The sequence below is a fragment of the Oryctolagus cuniculus genome, chromosome 2 (assembly GCF_964237555.1).
Source record: "Oryctolagus cuniculus chromosome 2, mOryCun1.1, whole genome shotgun sequence".
NCBI classification, from domain to species: Eukaryota; Metazoa; Chordata; class Mammalia; order Lagomorpha; family Leporidae; genus Oryctolagus; species Oryctolagus cuniculus.
This window is the reverse complement of record NC_091433.1, coordinates 160007194-160023074: the sequence shown is the minus strand read 5'-3', so window position 1 is coordinate 160023074 and position 15881 is coordinate 160007194. Positions and strand designations below refer to the sequence as shown.

At 44.5% G+C, this 15881-nt stretch overlaps 1 protein-coding gene and 1 non-coding gene across 12 annotated transcripts in view; both read left to right on the top strand.

Moving 5' to 3' along the window:
• Positions 1-15881, top strand: part of MTA3 (metastasis associated 1 family member 3) — a 218359-nt gene that overhangs the window by 85232 nt on the left and 117246 nt on the right. The window lies entirely within an intron of this gene.
• LOC127490398 (U6 spliceosomal RNA) lies at positions 15073-15179 on the top strand. The gene has a single exon (XR_007918360.1). It is a non-coding gene; the product is annotated as a U6 spliceosomal RNA (small nuclear RNA).

Here is a 15881-nt window from a genome sequence, read left to right as displayed (position 1 = left end):
CCGGTGAGCCGCGGCGCCGGCCTCAGAGCTGAATTTTTGCATCTTGTTTTTACATTTCTGAAGTCTTTGACTTTAGCAAGGTTTTATCAAAATTTTCTGTTATTTCTAGTTACCCTATTTGTGGTTTTATGGTGTCTCTGTTTACGTTTTCATTAACTTTTTTACTTTGTCTTTTTTTAAAAAAAGATTTATTTATTTATTTGAAAGAATTACACAGAGAGAGGAGAGGCAGAGAGAGCGAGAGAGAGGTCTTCCATCGCTGGTTCACTCCCCTATTGGCCAATGGCCAGAGCTGCACCGATCCGAAGCCAGGAGCTTCTTTCGGGTCTCCCAGTGGTTGCAGGGGCCCAAGGACTTGGGCCATCTTGTATTGCTTTCCCAGGCCATAGCAGAGAGCTGGATTGGAAGAGGAGCAGCCGGGTCTCGAACTGGCGCCCCATATGAGATGCTGGCGCTTCAGGCCAGGGTCTTAACCTGCTGCGCCACAGCACCGGCCCCTTTATTTATTTATTTTTTTTAGAAAGGTAACATTGGAATGAGTCAACATTTAAAAAAAAAAGGAAAGTATAGTAAGTGCCAAGACTTCATGTCAAGTCCCCAGAGACCGAGTTCCCTGTTTCCCACCAGCACCCTGTTGCTGTTGTTGGCATCTGGTATCTTTTCCATGGACAACCTGTGTGTTTGAAAGGAAATACTAGGGAGCTTCAGAAAGTTTATGGACAAAATGGATGTGAGCATTATTTTGCTACAAAAATTTTTAAGAAATCGATCCATAATTTTTTCATAATAATGTATTTTCCACTAATTTTTTCAAGATCTCTCATACATACATACATAAGTGTAAACATGAACTACCCCCCCCCCCCATTTTTCTCCCAAAATGCTAGTACATTGCAGTGCTTTTATTTTTTTTTAAGATTTATTTATTTGTTTGAAAGGCAGGGTTACAGAGAGGCAAAAGCAGTGAGAAAGAGAGAGAGGTCTTCCATCTGTTGGTTCATTCCCCAAATGGCTATAATGGCTGGAGCTGGGATGATCTGTAGCCAGGAGCCTGGAGTTTCTTCCATGTGTGTTAGCAGGGAGCTCAACTGGAAGTGGAACAGCTGGTACTGGAACCTGTGCCCATTTGGGATGCGGCTTTGCAGGCAGCAGCCAAATCTGCTGTGCTACAGTGCTGGCCCCTAATGTTTATTTCTTATTTATTTGAAGGGGGTGCAGAGAGAGAGAGAAATGTTGAGATCTTCTTTTTGTTGTTTCACTCCCTAAATGATAGCTACGGCCAGGACTGAGTCATGCTGAAGCCAGGAACCAAGGAGCTTCCATTCAGGTCTCCCACATGGGTGACAGAGACTCAATATTTTGGGCCATCATCCTCCTCTTCCCAGGTGTGTTATCAGGAAGGTAGATTAAAAGCAAAGCAGCTGGGACTCAAACTGGCACTTCAGTACTGGGATGCAGGCAGCCCAAATGGTGGCTTAACCCTTCTGCTCCTCAGTGCCTGCCCTGCCTCTGTCTCCCTCTGTCTGTCTCTCTGTCTCTCTCTCTCTCTCTCCCCCTCCCCTTCTATCTCTTTTAATTTTATTTATTTATTTGAGAAGCAGAGGGACCCTGTGTCAGTGTGTGCCCACATAACACTTCCAGAGAGGAGAGCTAAGTACCTTCTGGTGTTCACTCCTCAAATGTCTGCAAAGGTTGATGATAGGCTAGGGTGAAACTGGTAACAGTTTTTCCTGCTGGTCACTGTAGGTTTCACAGAGAAAGTGTGACAGTAGACATTGTGGGGTAGGGGGTTAAGCCTCTGCTTCAGGTGCTTGCATCCCATTTTGGAACACCAGTTATAGTCTCAGCTTTTCCACTTCTAATCCAGCTTCCTCTGAATGCATCCTGGGAAGCAGTGGATGATGGCTCAGGTATTTGGACCCTTGCCATTCCCGTGGGAGATCTGGATGTCGTTCTGGGTTCCTGGCTTCATCCTGGCCTAGACCTGGTTGTTGTGGGTATTCTGGAGAGTGAACCAGTGGATGGAAAATCTCTTCTTTGTGTTACTCTACTTTTTAAGTAGAAGAAGATAATAATAATAATAATAATAATAAAGTTTTGCTTTAACTCTTCAGAAGTCAGTAGTTCTTTGTGAGCTGGTTTCAGTTTTGCTTTCTCCATGGAATTTTAATCTAATGTATTTTGAAAGTTTTACTTATTTTAGTTTACTTATCATTTTCTGTATCTTGTCCTCTCTGTCATATTGCCATTCAGATTGATACATACATAAATAAATAAATCATCTTTAAAATATCAATATTGTAAAAATTTTGATAACCACTTGAAATAAAAATATTTTTATTGAAATTCTTAACATGGAAGAACTTCCTCTCATTGCAGCTAATGAATTCATAGAATAATAAACTCACTGCTAGAATGAGACAGGGTTTGGCTTTGATTCTGCAGTTACTTTTGATGTTATAAATGTAGCTCCTGACCTTGTTTTCATGTACATAAGATCAGAATGGTGGAATCATGCTCATTTATCAAGTATATTTTGAGCTACTTTGTACTACTGGATGTTCTGTTAATCACTGGTGATAGGCAGTGATTACTTGCAAAATGGTCTGTGGTTTTTTTTTTGTTTTTTTTTGTTTTTTTTAGATTTTTTTTTTAAAGATTTATTTATTTGAAAGGCAGAGTTACAGAGAGGCAGAGAGAGATCTTCCATCCATTGGTTCACTCCCAGTTGGCCACAATGGCCAGGGCTGGGCCAGGCTAGAGCCAGGAAGCATGAGCTGCTGCTGCTCCTTTTTTGTTGTTGTTGTTGTTGTTTTTGTTTTTTAAAGATTTGCTTACTTATTTCAAAGTCAGAGTTACACAGAGAGAGGAGAGGCAGAGAGAGAGAGAAAGGTCTTCCTTCAACTGGTTCATCCCCAGTTGGCTGCAACAGTGGAGCTGCGCCTATCCGAAGCCAGGAGCCAGGAGCTTCTTTCCAGGTCTCCCACACGGGTGCAGGGGACCAAGGACTTGGGCCATCTTCCCCTGCTCTCCCAGGCCATAGCAGAGAGCTGGATCAGGAGTGGAGTAGCTGGGACTCAAACTGGCATTCATAGGGGATGCGGGGACTGCAGGCAGTGGCTTCACCCGCTACATCACAGTGCTGGCTCCTGCATGAGCTTCTTATAGGTCTCCCACATGGGTGCTGGGACCCAAGCACTTGGGCCATTTTCCGTTGGATTCCCAGGGACATTAGCAGGGAACTGGATCAGAAGTGGGACAGCCAGGACTTGAAATGGTGCCAGTATGGGATGCCAGCATCACAGGTGTTAGTGTAACCCTGCCACTCCACAATGCCGGCCCCTTCTTTCTTTATTTATGTTGTATTTCAAAAATCACCGGAAGTGGAGCAGCCAGGATATGAACCAGGCCTCAAATGGCATGCTGGTGTTGGAGATAGAGGCTTTATCTGCTACACCTTTAGTTTTACTGGAAGCAGAGAATTTGAAACCACTGGACTTGGAAGCAGTCTGTTAACTAGTCTTTAGGGCTGTTCACATTCTTGTTTTCTGAGAGGTGTTGTAGATGACTGTTAATTGTGCTTATTCTTTCACCCAGGGGGATTCTGAGCAGTTAGGGTTTGACAGAGAAATAGAACCAGCTGGGGATTATAGATAGATTCACAAATCAGTTTATATGTACACACATACATACACATGCACATATTTACTTCTGTTATATATACATACACACATATAAAATCAGTAGTTATTTTTGTTTGTGTATGTCTATTTGTGTGTCTATACAAAGAGATTTATTGTGAAGAACTGGCTTAGGTAATGGCCAGGGCTGGTGGGGCAAGTCTGAGATTTCCCCAGTTGGCTGATAGGTTGAATTGCTTCCTCAGAGAAGCCTCGTTTTCTCTTGAGGCTTTCAGCTGAGTGGGTGAGGCCCACCCAGAGCATGTATTGTCATCCCCTTTACCTACAGTGAGCCGAGTATGTTCCTGAGGGGCAGGAACCCAGGTGCTTAGGCCATGGTGAGCCGCCTCCCATGCACATTAGTGGGAAGCTGGATCTGATGTGGAGAAGCTGGCACTTGAACTGGCTGTCTGCCATGGGGTGTGAGTGCTGCAAGTTGTGGCTTAGCCCTGTGCCCCACAAGGCCCCTGCCACCCCTGCCTCCTACTTTGTTTTTGTATTACACTGCAGTTTTTGCCCTTCTGCAGTATGTCTTCATATAATTTTTTTTTCCAGAAAGCATTTGCTGGTGGCTAACTTTCTGCACTTGACCTTAGCCAAAAGGCCAAGAAGTAATTGTTGATGGTTAGCTTTCTAAATCTCTGCATGCTTAAAACTGTCTTTGTTTTACCATCATAGTTTCACTCTCTATAGACTTTTGGGCTTGAAGTAGTTTCATCTTAGAACTTTGAAGTAGTTGTTGATCTTCTGGTATCCAGTGTTGTTAAGAATTAGGATGTCAGTCTAATTCTTACTCTTCTGTAGGTATCATGTTTTTTTCTCTGAAACTATTTCTTCTTTAAAATTGATATTCTGAAATTTTACCAGAATGTCTATAGGTATTTGTTGGATTTATTTCAGTAATCCTTCTGTGCAATTTTGCTGAATTATTAGTTGAAATTGGGGGACCTTTTATCTGTATTTAGGTTGGGGATGTTTTCATTTAAGATTTTTGTTCTAGAGTATCTATTCTATGATTCATTTATATCATTTGTTCAAAAATTATTTTATTTTTTGACAGGCAGAGTTAGAGAGAGAGAGACAGACAGACAGAGAGAAAGGTCTTTGCACCCCCAAGTGGCTGCTACAGCTAGCGTGTTGCACCGATCCGAAGCCAGGAGCCAGGTGCTTCCTCCTGATCTCCCATGTGGGTGCAGGGCCCACGAACCTGGGCCATCCTCCACTGCACTCCCGGGCCACATTAGAGAGCTGGACTGGCAGAGGAGCAACCGGGACAGAATCCAGCGCCCCAACTGGGACTAGAACTTGGGGAGCCGGCGCCGCAGGGGGAGGATTAGCCAAGTGAGCCACGGCGCCAGCCCATTTGTTCAAATTTTAATACTTAGGAGAGAAATAACTAAAGAGAAGAGGGAAAATAAAAGAACAACAAAGAGTCACCCTGGCATTTGAAAAACTTGCTCTTGTTTCTAATTTTGTACTCTAACCATAAATTTTATTAGCAGAGATAAAGTGAGACATAGATTTCTGTTTTTTATTTTCTTTCTAAAAAAGTTTACTCATGTTAATTTTATTTTGTTAGCAAAGCAAGACTTGTTTAAGTGAAAAACCTCCTGCCACAGTAGTCAGGAGTGGGACTCCAAGGCAAGAATGCCCAGAGAAGTTGAACAGTGTGGTTTCTTTCATGCACAATTCAGGGGAGGAGCAGAATAACAGCTAACAATCAATCAGAGGGCTGGAATTGTAATCCTTTCTAGCGTGCTCATGATAAAAAAAAAAATCAGAAGTGTAGGATTGGTAATTTTGTGTTGCTGTTCTCACGGTAAAACTAGAAACTCAGAGGGTTGGGATCAGTGTTTGTCTTGCTAAAGGTAGCTTCTGGGAAGAAGTAAGCATTTTTTCTACTCTGCCTCTTTGCTTATTCCAACAGGGACCTGACCTAACTGTCTATTAGCCCATCTAACTGCTCGCATACTCCCGCCCCCATAAGAATGGACCCTAACTGCTGTTAGGGGTGCTTGAGCAAGGACTGCTCTGGCTGCTTCACGCTGGAAGGGGGTGTCTTGAGCATTCCTCTGAGGGTGGATCTAGGGGTCCCTGGAGAATGGGTATTTCCTCAAGGGTGTTGTCTGGAGTACTGCCTGGAGTTTGAAGTCTTGTATGTTTTATCCCCCTCAGGTGAGGAAACCGATGCTGATTAGTCAAATTCGCACTGAACTCAAGTTTTGAAGGCATGTAGAAGAATTTCCACACAGACAGGGACAGTGAGCAAAGCAAGATTTATTCAAGTGAGAAACCTCCTGCTGCAGCAGTCAGGAAGCTCCAAGGGAGGGATACTCCTAATTTTTAAACATTTATTTACTTATTTTCATATACCTGGCAGGGGAGAGAGAGAGAGAGAGAGAGAGAGAGAGAGAGAGAGAGAGAGAAAGAGAGAAAGAGAAAGATCTATCTCCTGGTTCATTCCTCAAATGCCTGCAGTAGCCTGAGCCAGGCCATGTGAAGCAGAAGTGTCGGATTCCATCCTGGTCTTCCAAGTGGGTGGTAGGAGCCCGAGTACTTGAAACACCATCTGCTCCCTTCCAGGGTGCTTTATCAGGAAGCTGGATTGAACCAGCACTCAGATATGGAGTGCAGGTGTCCCAAACTGTGGCTTAATCAGTGCACCGCAATGCCCACTCCACGCATGGTAGATTTTTAGGTATCTTCGGCATTTACTTAGTAAATTTTACAGTTGAAAACACAGCCCACCAGGCTGTTGTTTATCTGCCTATAAAGTGTATAGGCACAGAGACCTGAGCCAGCCCAACACTCTTCTTTCAAATCCAGAGCCCTGACAAATCTGAGATACTGAGTGCTGACCATGTCCTTGCAGACCCTGTTTGGTCATTTCCAGGAAGCTACTACGATTAGATTGGAGTTGACATAAAATCTGTTCTTGTGACAGTACCGAAGTAATAAACTTACATTTATAAGGGTGTTTTTCTCTTGCTAGTCCATATGTTTTCATTTTTTGTGAATGACATTTTATAATTAGCAGTTATGGCAAGTTTGTGTCTCATTAAGCAGATTATTATCAGCTGTAGATATTAGAAAGGCTTATTATTTGACAAGTTAATAATTTTTATGATGTACATTTCTTATTGATCTTTTCTTTTGAATGTTAATGGTTTCTGTTTTGAAACATAGCAGGTATTGGTGTCACATTGCTCATTGATCATTAAATGAGGCATTACAGTAATTAGATATTCTTAAACTTTTTTTGAGGTCTTATTGTTAGCTTTACTGCTATAATTGTATGGTTTCTTTTGTGGGTTGGAAAAATATGAACTCATGTTGTATATTGACTAGTTGAGATTGAGTGATTTAAAAAAATTTTAGGAGCTGGCATTGTGGCATAGTGGGTAAAACTGCTACTTGCAACACTGCATCCTACATTGGCACAGGTTTGTGTCCTAGCTGCTCTACTTCTGATCCAGTTCCCTACTAATGATCTGGGAAAAGCAGCAGAAGATAGCCAGAGTGCTTGAGCCTCTGTTACCCACATAACAGATCCAGAAGAAGCTTCTGGCTCCTGGCTTTGACCTGGCCCAGCTGCGGCCATTGCGGCCACATAGGGAGTAAACCAGCAGATGAAAGCTCTTGATCTCCCCCTCTCTCTGTCTCTCCCTCTCTTTGTGTAGCTCTGACATTCAAATAAATAATAAAAATCTTAAAAACAGTTTTTAAAATTATCTTTTACTTATTTGATAGGCTCAGAGGCAAAAAGAGAGATAGGGACAGTAGAATCTCAACAGCCAGGACTTGGCTAGGCCACAGCCCGGAGCCCAGAACTCAGTCTTCAATCTGGGTCTTCCTTGTGACTGACAGGGACCCAGGCTACTGATTCCTGGGATGTGCATTAACCAGAAGCTGGAACTGAAAGGGGAACTGGGATTCAAATTCAGGTACTCTGATATATGTTGGTGTCCCAAGCAAGTGTCTTAATTGCTGTGCCAAAAGCCTGCCCCAATTTCTTCATTTTTTTTTTAAGATTTTATTTATTTATTTGAGAGGTAGAGTTACAGACAATGAGAGGGAGAGACAGAGAAAGGTCTTCCATCCGCTGGTTCACTCCCCAAATGGCCGCAACGGCCAGAGCTGCACCAATCCAAAGCCAGGAGCTTCTTCCTGGTCTTCTACGTGGGTGCAGGGGTCCAAGGACTTGAGCCATCTCCTACTGCTTTCCCAGGCCATAGCAGAGAGCTGGATTGGAAGAGGAGCAGCTGGGACTAGAACCGGCACCCATGTGGGATGCCGGCACCACAGGTGGAGGATTAGCCTACTGTGGCATGGCGTTGGTCCCAATTTCTTCATTTTTATGAGGGGCTTGCTAATACTTTTAACCCAGTAGCCTTTCTGTCTTAAGGGTTGTTGTAGTGATTGAATTAATAAAGAACCTGGCACATACATGAAACAGGCAGAAAATCATAGCTTTTGGTGTCAGAGTTGAGAGAAGCAGAGGAGTGGGAGAACTGGATGGTGTTCTAGGCTTCTGACGTCATCCTGGCCCAGTCCCAACCATTGTGGCCATTTGGGGAGTGAAACAGTAGATAGAGAATCAATCCTTTTTCTCTCTCTCTCCCCTCTTTCTTTTTTCTAACTCTACCTTCTTTAAAAAAAAATTAGGAAGTGATCATATTTGAATTATTCCTAGGAATAATGATAAGGTTGAAGGAACAGATTTTGTACTGGGCCACTGGAGGACTCTCAGAATAACATTGAGCCTGATCCCCACAGGATGTAGTACCTCTGAAATCTTCATTAGGGCTGCGCTGGCGGCTTGCTTTTCTTCACTTGCCTCACAGAGCCAGAAAGTGGGGAAATGGTTACCGAAAACCTCAGTCTAAGGGTTTAGAAGTCTTCTTGGGAAGCTGATAGCTGTTGCCCTCTTCTTGACGTTTTCAGACTTGGAGAATTGATATGGCTGCAAAATTGTCATGTCTTTTCAATCTTTGTCCTACTTGCGACAGCTAAGAGCCGCAGGAAGGTGGCTGCTGCCCTATAGCCTCTCAGTACATCTCATGCCTGTTCCTGTCCTCAGCTCAACGTGCATGGGAAGGTGGGAAGGAAGCAGGTTGTGAAAACCAACTTTCCTCCTGTAGTGGGCTTGTGCTGGGTGACAGTGGTACTGGAGAAGAGTCATACTCTTGAGTATCCTTCACAAGATCAAGGGAAATGGAATTAAAAGGTAAATTTATTTTGGTACAAGAAAATTTTGAAATTCATGCATGGTTTTTAATAATACACATTTTCTTTCTTTTTAAAACATTGATTTTATTTGGAAGAGCCAGGGAGGGAGAGACAGAGATCTTCCATCCGCTGGTTTACTTCCCAGCTGCAATGGCTGGGTCTGAGCCAGACCAAAACCAGGAATTGAGAACTTCTTCTGGGTCTCTCATGTGGTTGGCAGGGGCCCAAGCACGTGGGCCATGTTACACTGCTTTCCCAGGGCATTAGCAGGGAGCTGGATGGGAAAGGGAGCAGCTGGGACCCAAACCTATGCCCAAAATTGATGCCAGCACCGTGGGTGGTAGCTTTATCTGCTAAGCCAGCTCCCCATGAACCTTTTGAAGACTCCTTGTGTATACAGTTTTCAAACTTTCAATTCTTATTTCCTTTTTTTCCCTAAGATTTATGTTTTTGAAAGTCAGAGTTACACAGAAGAGAGAAGGAGACAGAGAGAGAGAGAGAGAGAGGTCTTCCATCTGCTGGTTCACTCCTCAATTGATCACAACGGCCGGAGCTGAGCCGATCCTAAATGAGGAGCCAGGAGCTTCTTCCGGGTCTCCCACACGAGTGCAGGAGCCCAAAGACTTGGGCCGTCATCTACTGCTTTCCAAGGCCATAGCAGACTGCTGGATGAGAAGTGGAGCAGTTGGGACTCAAACTGGCGCCCATAAGGGATATTGGCACTGCAGGCAGTGGCCTTACCCACTGTGCCACAGCGCCGGCCCTTCAGTTCATATTTCCATCAACTTTTTTTTTTTTAATGTTCAAAGTTTTTCTGGGCAGTAGATGGAGATTTCCCAGAATTTATCTTTTCCTCTCTCTCTTTTTTTTTTTAATATTTATTTGATTGAGGGGCTGGCGCCGTGGCACACTAGGTTAATCCTCCACCTGTGGCTCCTGCATCCCATATGGGCCCCGGTGCTTGGGCCCCTGCACCTGCATGGGAGTCTGGGAGGAAGCACTTAGCTCCTGGCTTCTGATTGGTGCAGCTCCGGCCATTGCAGCCACTTGGTGAGTGAACTAACGGAAAGAAGACCTTCTCTTTGTCTCTCTCGTTGTCTGTAACTCTGCCTCTCAAGTAATGGAAAAAAAAAAAAAGATTTGTTTAGTTGAAATTAAGAGTTACACTAGCTGGGTGGTGGTGTTGGGGGACTTCCATTTGCTTATTCACTCCCCAGATGACCACAACAGCTGGAGCAGGGCGAGGAGGAAGCCAGGTGCCTTCATCTGGGACTCCCACGTGGGTATTGGGGCCCAAAAGTTTGGGCCACTTTCTGCTTTCCCAGGTGCATAAGCAGGGGGCTGAATTGGAAGTGGAACAGCCAGGACTGGAACCAGCACCCACCTGATATGCTGGCATTGCAGGCAGTGGTTTAACATGCTGTGCCACATTGCTGGTCCCTCCATAAACTTTTTTTTTTAAAATATTTATTTATTTATTTGAAAGAGTTACACAGAGGAGAGGAAGAGAGAGAGAGAGAGAGAGAGAGAGAGAGAAGTCTTCCATCTGCTGGTTCACTCTCCAGTTGACTACAATGGCTGGAGCTGTGCCGATCCAAAGCCAGGAGCCAGGAGCTTCTTCCCGGTCTCCTAAGTGGGTGTGGGGGCACAAGCACTTGGGCCATCTTGTCCTGCTTTCCCAGGCCATAGCAGAGAGTGGTATCAGAAGTGGAGCAGCTGGGACATGAACTAGTGCCCATATGGATGCCAGCCCTGTAGGCGGTGGCTTTACCTGTTATGCCACAGCGCAGGTCCCCTCATAAGCTCTTTGATGTGCCCTCATGCACCTGATTTAGAGCTATTGGTCAGGTGGGTGGCATTGTGGAGGGGCTGGTGCTGTAGTGCAGTGGGTTAAAGCCTTGGCCTGAAATGCCAGCATCCCAAATGGGTGCCTGTTCTAGTCCCAGCTGCTCCTCTTCCGATCTAGCTCTCTGCTATGGGCTGGAAAAGCAGTAGAGGATGATGGCCCAAGTCTTTGGCCCCTGCATCCACATCAAAAACCTGGAAGAAGCTCCAGGCTCTTGTCTTTAGATCATTGCAGCTCCTGTTGCTGTGGCCATTTGGGGAGTGAACTAGCGAATAAGGACCCCTCTGTCTTTGCTCTGTAACTGCCTTTCAGATAATTAAATCTTTTAAAAAAAGATTTTATTCATTTATCTGAGAGACAGCGTTACAGACAGAAAGAGGGAGAGACAGGGAGAAAGGTCTTTCATCCACTGGTTCACTCTTCAAATGGCCACAACGGCCAGAGCTGAGCCAATAGCCAGGAGACAGGGTCTTCCTCCAGGTTCCCTATGTGGGTGTAGGGGCCCAAGCACTTGGGCCATCTTCTGCTGCTTTCCCAGGCCATAGCAGAGAGCTGGATTGGAGGAGGAGCAGCTGGAACATAAACCAATGCCCACACGGGATGCCGGTTCCATGGATGGAGGCTTAGCTTGCTACACCACAGCTCCAGGCTCTCATTTCATTTTTCCATGAATTTTTTGAAGTTCCCTTGTATTGATGAATGTCTTTAAAGCTTGTCCCTTTTCCTTTTTAAAGATTTTTTAAAAAAGATTTATTTATTTATTTGAAAGAGTTACACAGAGAGAAGGAGAGGCAGAGAGGGAGGTCTTCCATCCACTGCTTCACTCCCAAGTTGGCCGCAACGGCTGGAGCTGTGCCGATCCGAAGCCAGGAGTTTCCTCTGGGTCTCCCTTGCGGGTGCAGGGGCCCAAAAAGTTGGGTCATCGTTCAGTTCCTCCCCAAGCTGTAGCAGAGATCTAGATTGGGAAGTGGAGCAGCCAGGACTAGAACTCGCACCCACATGGGATGTCTGCACTGCAGGCAGCTGCCTTACCCACTACGCCACAGTGCCAGCCCCTAAGGATTTTTTTTTAAAGATTTATTTATTTGAAAGAATTTTAGAGGGAGAGAGAGGGAGAGACAGAAAGATCTTCCATCTGCTGGTTCACTCCTCAAATGGCTGCAATGGCCAGAGCTGGGTCCATCTGAAAAGCCAGGAGCCAGGAGCCTCTTCCAGGTCTTGCACATGGCCGCAGGGGCCCACATACTTGGGCCATCTTCTGCTGCTTTCCCAGGTGCATTGGCAGGGAGCTGGATCAGAAGTGGAAGTTTAACCTGCTACACCATAGCACGTGACTCAAGTTTTATTTTTTATTTGAAAGGCAGAGTTAGAGAGAGAGGAGGAGAGACAAAGAGAAAGAGCTCTTCTATCTGCTAGTTCACTCTCTAAATGGTCACAACAGCTGGAGCTGGGTGAATCCAAAGCTGGGAGCCAGGAGCTTCATCTGGGTCTCCCCTGTGGGTGCATCTCCTGTGGGCCATCCATTGCTGCTTTCCCAGGGGCATTAGCAGGTAGCAGGAACAGAAGTGGAGCAGCTGAGTCTTGAACCTGTGCCCATAGGGGATGCAGGTGTCACAGAAGTAGGCTTAACCTTCTAAGCCACAATGTTGGCCCAAGCCTGTCCCTTTTTAATGCAAGAGGCTTTGAATCAGTCTAACCTTCAGTAATGAGTAAGAAAAGTACATTCCTCTGAATATGTTTCTGCTTCTTTCCTTCAAATATAGAGAGGTATTTGGCCTAAAAACATTTTTCTCTTTTCATATTTATATCCCCATTTCAGGGCCATATTTGTAGTACAAAAATGCTGTTAAAGCAGAAAAGGTGTACGAAAACATAAAGAGTAGAAAAATAGGGGTTGTGATCTGTGAAGGGCAACAATGAATCTTTGTGCCCTTAGGAATTGCAAGTCCAGCAAGACTGTTGGCAGCTGCTGTGTGCCGGACAGTAAGTGTTCACCTGATGCTGTCCTTGGAGCATGTTTCTTTTTTACCCACCCTCCCCAAGTGGCAAGTGCTGAAGAGTTGCAGGGGATCTGGAAGAGATGTTTTACTTTATGTATCAGTTACTCGTTGAGATTGGCTTATGGTGATTATGGGCAGCAGGTTTCCTGATGTAGAGCTTATGTTTAAGTAGAGGGTGATGGTCATTATAAAGCTTTCCTAGTCACCTCTTGCCCCAAGACAGCTCCTTTACTATGCAGTAGTTAAAAAAAAAAAAAAAAAAAAAGGTTTATTTATTTATTTGAAAGAGTTACACAGAGGGGAGAGAGAGAGAGGTCTTCCATTCAGTGGTTCACTCCCCAGTTGGCTGCAATGGCCGGATCTGCGCCAATCCGAAGCCAGGATCCAGGAGCTTCTTCTGGGTCTCCCACGTGGGTGCAGGGGCCCAAGGAATTGGGCCATCTTGTACTGCTTTCCCAAGCCATAACAGAGAGTTGGATCTGAAGTGGAACAGTCAGGTCTTGAACTGGGGCCCATATGCGATGCTGGCGCTTCAAGCCAGGGCATTAATCTGCTGCACCCCAGCACCAGCCCACTATGTAGTAGATCTTCTAAGCTTAACCCTGAGCTGTGCTATGTGGAGAACTCCCCCTCAGAATGATCATTCCAGAGGTTGGGTATTTGGTGCGTGCTTTAGACAAAGCATCACGTATTGGAATGCTTGGGTTCAAGTCCCACATCTACTTCCTATCCAGGTTCCTGTTAATATGTAACCTGGGAGGCAACAGTTGATGGTTCAAGTAGTTGGATCCCTACCACCCACGTGAGATACTCAGATTAGTTATAGCCTTCTAGCTTTGTTGTGGCCCAGCCCGAGCTGTTAAAGGACTTTAGGGTGAGAGGTAGTGGATGGTAAGATCTCTTTCTATCTGTATCTTTCAAATAAATAACAGTAAATAAATAAATAAAAAAAGAACTCCTAAAGTCCTGTCCCACCCTATTTTAAAGGGCTTTTCTTAATGCCCTTAGACTTGATATTATTCACAGTATCTTTATCTTTTATTATTTCTTAGATATTACTTGTTTAGTAGTTTGAGTCTTTTTTTGCATTGGGTGGGGGAAAGGCAAGAGCATTTAATTCTAAAAATAAGTATGTATCAATTTTTAGTGTAAGGGCTCTCTTGCCCTATCTCCTTTTGTCCTTTAGGTGAAAGATTGAAGAGAATCATCTCTAGGCTAATATTACTGTGGTAGAAAAAGAGCATTACTTTTTTTTTTTTTGGGGGGGGCCAAAGTGTCTTGACTTTCCATGCCTAAAATACTTTCATGGGTTCTTCAGCCAGATCCGAATGCCTTAAGGGCTGATTCTGAGGCCAGAGTGCTGCTTAGGACACCTGCCATTCTATGAGCCTGCTGTGTATCCCGCTTCCCATATTGGATCATTCTCTCCCTTTTTTATTCTATCAGTTAGTATTAGCAGACACTAGTCTTGTTTATGTGATCCCTTTGACTCTTAGACCTATCAGTATGATCGATTGTGAATTGAAATTGATCACTTGGACTAGTGAGATGGCATTGGTACATAACACCTTGATGATGGGGTTGTATTGGAACCCCCCCCCAAAAAAAAAAGAGGACCTAAATGAAAGATCTCTGCAAGTGAGATCCCAGTAGAAAGAACGGGCCATCAAAGAAGGAGGTACCTTTCTCTGAAGGGAGGAGAGAACTTCCACTTTGACTATGACCTTGTCTAAATAAGATCGGAGTCAAAGGCTTCCATAGCTTTGGCAACTCATGACAAGAGCCTAGGGAGTGGCCGGTGCCACAGCTCACTAGGCTAATCCTCCGCCTTGCGGCGCTGGCACACCAGGTTCTAGTCCCGGTCGGGGCGCCTCTTCCAGGCCAGCTCTCTGCTGTGGCCCAGGAGTGCAGTGGAGGACGGCCCATGTCCTTGGGCCCTGTACCCCATGGGAGACCAGGAGAAGCACCTGGCTCCTGCCTTTGGCTTCAGGTCAGTGCGGTGCGCCGACTGCAGCGGCCATTGGCGGGGTGAACCAACGGCAAAAGGAAGACCTTTCTCTCTGTCTCTCTCTCTCTCACTGTCCACTCTGCCTGTCAAAAAAAAAAAAAAAAAAAAAAAGCCTAGGGAGATTACTGACACCATAAACAAGAGTGTCAATTTGTTAAGTCAACAGCAGGAGTCACTGTGCACTTACTCCTCATGTAGGATCTCTGTCCTTAATGTGTTGTTCAATGTGAATTAATGCTATAACTAGTACTCAAACAGCATTTTACACTTTATGTTCTGTGTGGGAGCAAACTGATGAAATCTTTACTTGTGCTCGCTTCAGCAGCACATATACTAAAATTGGAATGATACAGAGAAGATTAGCATGGCCCGTGCGCAAGGATGACACGCAAATTCGTGAAGCGTTACATATTTTTTGACCATCATGCCCAAAGACATCCAGTTGGCCCGCAGGATATGGGGAGAGCAAGCTTAAGAGGAGGTGGTTTTTATGGTGTTTTGTAGTAAATTCTGTAAAATAAAAAAAAAGAAATCTTTACTTAATATATACTAAATTGATCTTCTGTATATAAAGATAATTGAAAATGACTCTTGATGTGAATGGAAGGGGAGAGGGAGCGGGAGATGGGAGGGTTGCGGGTGGGAGGGAAGTTATGGGGGGGGAAGCCATTGTAATCCATAAACTGTACCTTGGAAATTTATATTTACTAAATAAAAGTTTAAAAAATAAGAAAAAGAGCATTACCATGTGAGCTTTCGTATTCTAGTAGAGAATAGAATGGTATTCTGTAATTATATGCTCACTTTCATCAGCAGATTATTTGAATCCACATTGGAATATGCATTAAATTATGGTGTAAAGTTTGGAAATTCAAAATGGTGTATCATATTTTCGAACTTACAAGGCTAGATTAGTGTATGATTTTGAAGAAGAGAGCAAAAAGTTTAGATTACTGGCCACTTTTATTTTGTTTTGTTAGTGTTTTAAATTTTCATCTTTCTCCCATATCTACTGGTTCACTGTCCAAATGCCTCCAAGGCCAGGACTGGGCTGGGCTGGGCTGAGCTGAAGCCTGAAGCTGCTGAATGTGCTTAGGAGGAACCCAGTTGAGCCATTG